Here is an 8658-nt window from a genome sequence, read left to right on the forward strand (position 1 = left end):
TTTGTATACACTCGTGATTAGTGACTCGTTTAGCCCATTTAACTACAGCGTTTTCAAAAATATGAACCAAGGAGCCTATGAACCAATGAATCTTACAGATCTTATAAAAAATACATAAGTAAAGTAATTTGTGAAGCGATAACGATTAATTTCATTTCGCATCCTAACTAGAGGGTTATTTTCACGATTTTTGTTACTAACAAAAAAAAGGGACCACCATTACTTTGATCGTAACTTACTTATATTTTCACTCGAAAATAACTCGAAAAGTAATGACTTAGTGAAACAACAGTATAGAAAAAAAGTTGCTTAGAATTATTAGTTAGTTCATCCAATTCAGGACTTATTTTGAACGTATATTTTTTCACCCCGAGAAGGGTCGAAAGTCACCCCCTGGGCAAATGCACACATCGGCACAATATCACTTTTTAAATTCTCTTCTTTAAATTTTGTTGGTTTGAATGATTTGCAATATTTTACCGAGAGTGAATGGACTATTAAAGCAGTAAATTAATGTTAATCCTACCGTTATTATCCTTACCACTATAATTGTCTATATTTATGCAGTGTTATGAGGGTGCTATAAATACGAACAAAGGGAACAACGAGCGTCTTGGGATTATTTTTATGACCCAGCGTATAAAACTTAGATTTAATATCTGTTCCCGAAATACTGCAACTTTGCAGTTTACAACCCTTACTTATAGATCGTAAGATCGTGCTAATATAAAAAATACAAAAGTGTTTGTGTTAGCACGTATTTAGGCAGGCACCGGCGGCTATTTTAAACAAGTGTTGAGACAAGGGCTTTGTTTAGCAGGTAAAACGAAGAAACCTTACAATCGCGTTCTCTGTATTTCTTAATAAAAGTTTTCAAATTTTTTGATGAATAGATATTTTTTGTTTTTATTTAATTAAAATATATGTTTAATTAATAAATACATACCTACACAAAAAGTAGAATTTATTAAGCAATTTCGTAGTGTGTACTTGTGTAGTTCAACATGTCCCAAACAAATTAGAAACAAAAGAAACAAAAGAAACAAAAGCGCGTATAGCGGGCCCCTGCGGGGCCCGGGCCCTGGTTCCGCGGAACCATGCTCAGTACGCCACTGATTATGTAGTTGTAAACGGAGGAACAAGTCATGTAGAGTTCACGGAGGTTAGCAAAATTATCCAGAAAAACTTCTTCTTCTTCAAGTGCCATCTTCTCGATGGAGGTCGCCAATCATCATAGCTATTCAGACTTTGGACACGGCTGCTCTGAAAAGTTCATTTGATGTACGTCCGTACCATTCTCTCAAATTATGCAGCCATGATGCTTCTTTCTCCTTAGATCTTTCCCTGCATAATCAGTTGGAGCAAGTTGTACGAGGATAGCTTGATATTAATCTAGCCTTTGCTAGATGGCGCTACTTGATTCCAATAGGAAGACGATCAGTGGGAAGACCACGAAAACGATGGAACGACAACTTACTAGAGGCACATTTAAAAAACAGACAGAGTCATGTCTATACAAAAAGAAGAAGAAGAAGAAGGGATATACATATTTCGTAATTTTGTAATAATTGTAAGATTTTGTTCTTATCTCACTTAACGGGAACCATTCTTCCACTTTATTACTATTACTAACTTTCAATGTCTACCACCTTGAAGTAAACAAATAACCCGATCGAAACTGCTATGTTGTGTGTGCCACGTCTACCTACACACCTACAGCAGACTAAGTCAATTTACCTGAACAAATAGATCTAGTGAAGTCTAGAAGTCAACACTTAGAACCGTTTACATTGTCACGCTATCGAATGAATGTGAATACTCTAGCGAGACGAGAGAGACACTAGCTAGTGCTTTCTCGATAGTGTTTATACTTGTAGATTTCACTTAGACATCTCTGGATTCGCCCTAACTAGCTTAAATCTACCTAAAAAGTCTACAGTGTACGCTTACCTTAACATGGTCCAAACTTGGATTTGCGGTTCACCTAATTCACTATCGAAGAGAGATCTCCCCACTTTTCGTTGCTTCATATAGAGGTCGCTATTTGCGTACTTAGGCCTGTTATGTTACTATAACGGCTAAAACATTGTACCAAAGTATCTTAAGACACAGAGCCGGATTTAAGGCAGTGGGGGCCCCTGGGCAGAATTGGTGTGGGGGCCCTAAATTCTACCATTAAAAAAATGTTGATCTACTTTTATAAATATATTTTTAAATAATTAAAAGTACAAGAGCTGTAACTTGTTACAGTAAAATATTAAAAATAATAGTAAGATGTATGGTTAAAATCCGGGAAGTTTTCGAGATATTTTAATTGAAAATTTCTTGATTATGTGGGACATATCTAGTTGCATTAAGACATCGTGGCCAATGCTCATTATAGAGAGACGATTCAAACACTCTTGGCCCATCGCCATCATAGACGGAAGTCGATTTTTAATGAACTTAAATTTTGAGAATGATCTCTATCCACTGCAGTTAGTTAGCATCCGAACTCCGAACTAAATATAAACAAAGTGTCACCTCAACATTTGGAAAAGCATCATTCATATTCTTTTCTTTTAGCAGTTCGTACATTTGAAGTTCTTTGCTTATATTTGATGAGCTGATTTTCTCTATAAATGCACTGAAGAATCTTACAAATTGTACCAGATGGACACATAACTTTTCATCTAAATGATTGCTATAAATGTTGGCAAGCTTTAGTGAATGAGATTCAATTTCATTGGGAGTTAAATTTTCCAAAATTATGTAAAAATCCAAAATTGGAATGAATGGATTCATATGTAGACAGCCTCTGAGTTAAAGAGGTAATGAAGTGATCTATTATAGCGATGAAATTTTGAGTTCTAAACTTCTCTGATGTTCTCATATCTTTCGAAATTGTCACGTCTTGACTGTATAATTTATTTAAGTGATCTAAGTGCTGCCAATTCTGAATTAAGGTCAATATTTGGATCTTGAAGAATACGACTTGTGCTGTTTGTCTTCCCTAATATCCTCTCTGTTTCCAGTAAACACATTCGATTATAGGTACAAACCATTTGCAATGCTACGAGTTTTAAATTGTTGCTCATAGTCTTCCGAAATTTTGGATAATGCTCTTTGATAAAGAAATTAAAGAATGCTGTGCTATGCTAATACATGATTGGTAACACTCAGTTGCAGCTTTTGAAACTAAATTTAGAGAGTGGGCGACACAAGGAATCCAAGATATTAAGGTACGTATCCAAACGTGGGTGCTCCGTGCTCGGTGTAGCAGCTCCACATAGTGGATACCTTAGTGCTCGCCCCACGGCGCTCATCCCCTTTGATTCAACCGATTTGCGGGTTATATGTAGGGGAGCGCAGGAGCAGGAGCGCAGGGGAGCTACACCGAACAGGGAGCACCCAAGTATGGATACGTACCTTTTTGTTCTATAATTTCAGCCTGAACACCATTGTATTTCCACTGATAACTAACGCATTAACGTAGGACGGTCTCCTGCAGTTTTTCAAATCGATATCATGTTGCAACAATGTCATTAGATAATTAAATATATCATCTGCTTTATGAACGCGATTTGGAAAAAATATGGCAAACCTTTCAACAGGAGTGAAACTTTCTATGTAACGAAATATCACAGTTAATTGATTGGTATGAATTGAATAATATTTTGACTTCTTAATCCTAAAACTATTTCATTTAATACGTTTTGACCCATCGGATGTACCTACAATTTCCTCACATATGGTTGATGAAAGATAGTTGACATGTCCGCTTCCAGGATTTGAATATTTATTAATACGGTGCTTCAAAAATTGATCATATTCACCTAATAACTGGAGTATTTCCAAATAATTTTCATTTTGTGATGAACTCGACAACTCATTTTCGCTGCGAAATGCTAAATCTCGTTCACAAATAAACTTTATAACACTAAAATTAGTCTTTTGATTATTTTCCAATAATTCTTTATTGCTTCGGTCTGTTTTGCTATTTCAGTATCAATACGCCCAATTAGTTCGTGTGCTTTAGACATTTCGTGATCCATAAGCCTACTATCTGCATGTTTCCAATCACAAAATCCTCTGTGGCTAAAATGTGTACGAACACTAGATAAGAATTTACAAACGAAGCAATACACTCACCCAGTGGAAGGTGGAAATGAATAATGTATTATATTATCACTCCTACGCTCCTTTATTTTATATTTTATACTTGACATACATTGTCGATGTCGAGTTCCTGTATCTCCTGCCAATATCTGTTTAAATGAACCTCTTATGTTTGAGGCTTTGTGGGGGCCCCCGAAATGTGGGGACCCCGGGCAGCTGCCCAACCTGCCCTCCCTTAAATCCGGCCCTGGGTACACGGTATCTATCCACAACAAAATAAGTTGCGCTTATAAAAATCCTGTCCGATAAGGATGGTCCAGGAAAGTCACAAAACCAACTCTTGGTGGTGCACTGAATTAGAACTCCTTAGAAAGACAGCAAGAACAGCTTTTTTTTCACCCAATTTTAAAAAAAAATGTGAAAACTTCGAATTATCCACGTCCGTCTGTCCGTCGGTCTGTCTGTGAACACAACTCCTCCGTCATTATACCACGTAAAATGACAAATGAGGCAAATGAAAGCTTATAATCCAAGGATGGTACTAAAGGTGAGAAATTTGACCTAGGCTGTCTGTCCGTCTGTCCGTCCTACCGCAAATATAACTCTTCCGTTATTATACCAGGTAGAATGACAGATGAGGTGTCAAATGAAAGCTTATAATGTAAAAATGGTACTAAAGGTGAGAAATTTGGCATTAGATTTCCGGTTTTAGAGTTGCAACCGTAAGTACTGTTTTAAAGTCACCGAAAAAGTATAAGCGATATATCATTGGACGTGCCTTAGCAAGATGAGAAAAAAATGGTAAAATTTTGGTTTTAATATCATTTCCGGTTAAAAAGTTCTAACCAGAAGTGCCATTGCCATTATAGTCGCAGAAATAGTACATGTAAAGGCGGATATACATATGCGCTCTGCTCGGTGTGCGAGCCGCTCGCGCGCAGCTTATTCGTCAGATTAGTACGTGTTTTCAAGTGACCCACAAACGGCACGCACACGGCGCACCACGATCTAAATTCTGTCGGTTTTTCAACAAACGCTTTGATGGTTCGCAATACGTATATGGACGGGTTTGCGAGTGGTTTGTTGGTTTTGGCGCGCATGAGTTGAATATTTGTTAGTAATGGAATGGTCGCAACTGTCGGAAGGAAATATCTAACTTATTGATGTTTACCGTGGAAAATCATTATTGTGGGATCCTCAATAAAGAACCATTTAATTTAAAGAAACAACTTAAATCCGATCTGAACGGAAATAGAAGCTGAAATAAAAAAATGTACATGCGGACCTTTTTAAAAAATGTTAGTTCATTGTTGTACTAAAAATAACATGTATTAAAAATAAGATTTACTATTTTATTTGGGCTTATGCCACAATTCGAGTTTGAAATCAAGTTTACTTGACCTTTCGACTTTCACTTCGGAAATAGTTATCAATATCAAAGAAACATTCATAAGCAGATATATATTATGTGTCACCGGAAAGCGAAATAGGTAACGCACCACTTGGAGAACCTATAGTTTTCTAACTTCGTGTCTGGTGAAGCAACGCAGTTGAAACAAGCGGATATATTATAATTGTGTCACCGGAAAGCGAAAAAGGTAAGGCACAACTTGGAAGACCCAATAGTTTTCTAACTTCGCTTCTGGTGAAGCAACAGAGTTGGAACAAGCAGATATATTATAATTGGGTCACCGGAAAACCAGAGAGGTAACGCACAACTTGGAAGACCCAATAGTTTTCTAACTTCGCTTCTGGTGAAGCAACGGAGTTGGAACAATCAGATATATTATAATTGGGTTACCGGAAAACGAAAGAGGTAACGCACAACTTGGAACAGCCTATAGTTTCGTAACTTCGCTTCTGGTGAAGCAACGGAGTTGGAACAAGTAGATATGTTATAATTGTGTCGTCGGAAAGCGAAAAAGGTAACGCACATCTTGGAAGAGCCTATAGTTTCCTAACTTCGTTGTGGTGAAGCAACTGAGTTGGAACAAGCAGATATATTATAATTGGGTCACCGGAAAGCCAAAAAGGTAACGCACATCTTGGAAGACCCAATAGTTTTCTAACTTCGCTTCTGGTGAAGCAACGGAGTTGGAACAAGCAGATATATTATAATTGGGTCACCGGAAAGCCAAAAAGGTAACGCACAACTTGGAAGACCCAATAGTTTTCTAACTTCGCTTCTAGTGAAGCAACGGAGTTGGAACAAGCAGATATATTATAATTGGGTCACCGGAAAACGAAAAAGGTAACGCACAACTTGGAAGAGCCTATAGTTTCCTAACTTCGCTTCTGGTGAAGCAACGGAGTTGGAACAAGTAGATATGTTATAATTGTGTCGTCGGAAAGCGAAAAAGGTAATGCACATCTTGGAAGATCCTATAGTTTCCCAACTTCGCTTCTGGTGAAGCAACTGAGTTGGAACAAGCAGATATATTATAATTGGGTCACCGGAAAGCCAAAAAGGTAACGCACAACTTGGAAGACCCAATAGTTTCCCAACTTCGCTTCTGGTGAAGCAACTGAGTTGGAACAAGCAGATATATTATAATTGGGTCACCGGAAAGCGAAAAAGTTAACACAGGGCTTGGAAGAACCTATAGTTCTCTAATTTCGTTTCTAGTGAAGCTACGCAGTTGAAACAAGCAGATACATTACAATTGTGTCACCGGAAAACGAAAAAGGTAACGCATGACTTGGAAGTAGGGGAGCAAAGTATGCTAAATGTGGTCACTGGAGCGCTTTGGGGACCTATTGGGTTGTGTTTATTAGGTCCTAAAACCAAAAAAGTTAAGTAAAATTTTCCATTTTAGTGGGGACTTCCCATTTTTAATTTAATTTTCCATTTCCAACAATCTTTTTTCCGATTATAGCGCCATCTATCCATAATTCAAAAAAGTGTTACGAATAAAAGTTGTTTATTTTTATACAAACAATCCAAATCTGCAATAAGAAACGGGGTCTACCATTTAAGATTTTAAAGTAACCCCCCACCTCACCTCCGTGGGGGGTCGTGTTTGAAACCATTCGATAGATTTTTCAAAAATATTGATAAAGTGTATTTTGCAGTTTTTCGATATGATGTTTATTTTGCGAAAGATCGCGGGATTTGTATTTAAAATTTTAAATTTACCCCCCACCCCTCTCCGTGGGGGCTCAAGTTTGGTATTTTTCGATAGATTTTTAAAAAATATTGAACACGTAGTTTTTAGTTTTTCAATCTGACGTTCATTTCGCGAAATATTCGTTTTTTTTTGTGAAACTTTTTGACTCACCCATTTCCGTACGCCCCGCTCAAATCGTCATATTTTTGAAATATAGACTCTTTTGCATGTACTTAACTTACCTTATCTTAATCTGACAATTTCGAGTATTTTTAAGGATAGATTTTTTTTCGGGCCCCCCTGAACGAACTCCCCTGTGTTAAGAGCCAATATATGGTGGAGGTACATCTGCAGGGTACCACGTTTCTCCCCATATGATAATCTGACGCGCTTGAGTAACTTCAAAAATCCCCGCTTGGGCTCCCCTACCATTATATTTGTGTTGCCGGGAAGCGAAAAAGGTAGTTCCCGAAATGTTCCCAAACTGTGGCTTATTCCACATAAAATAGTAAATTGCATAAGATGACACAAGAAAATAGTTTCAGAACAATACCAAAATAAGATGTAGTAGAAGTACAGGACAGAGACATGATTATCTACAATTACTAAACGTTCGTAAGTTTCCTCTGGATCGTCAAAATGAAAAATTTTAACGAACAATAACCGCGCCACGAACGCGCGGCGCACACACGGCGCGGAGTTCGCGGCGCGGATATCTGTCTCCGCCTTAACACATCAATCGAAGCCTATTGAAAAGTTGAGTTTGAGTCTTTAGTTCTGACTTTGAAATCCTTTCTGTTTAAACAATGATGACCCAAAGTTTAATAAAAATGACTCAAAATTAGTAAAATCGTAAATAAATCGACGTAAGTTACACAAAGAGTTCAAGTATCGACTTCCAGTTCTACTTTCGATTACTTTGGGTGAAAACCTAGGACTTACGAAGTCCAATTACTTGTTAAGAGAGCAAAATGCACCAAACTCAAAGAGAAAATGCATATTTAAAAATCAAACCTCAGACACTGTTACTAATAAAACACTCGTATTCTAAGGTTATTCCGTACTTATATCTCGAATAGTTATGCTAAGTATAAGGTAGATATAGTACGAAAATAATTCGTTACTAATAAACTCGGTATAAGTTAGATATAAGTATTCCCACTTTATTCCGAAATAATAGTTTGGCAACGTTGCAATCTTCTGCTCAAATACATAGAACAACGATATATTGTGTCAAATATGTCAATTTTGATTTTTCTTTGTAACTAACAAACCAAATTAAACTAGGCGAAATGTTTTCGGAATTATCAAAATGAGATTTTATTGATTTTTTTAAATAGGTACATTTAAAATACCAGTATTCTTCTTTCATAGTTTCCACAAAATTGTTGTATCATTATTATTTTCTGAACAATAACATCGCAAAAAAGTTCCTAGGGGAAAACAAATTGAA

Source organism: Diabrotica virgifera, chromosome 10 (assembly GCF_917563875.1).
Source record: "Diabrotica virgifera virgifera chromosome 10, PGI_DIABVI_V3a".
Lineage (NCBI taxonomy): Eukaryota > Metazoa > Arthropoda > Insecta > Coleoptera > Chrysomelidae > Diabrotica > Diabrotica virgifera.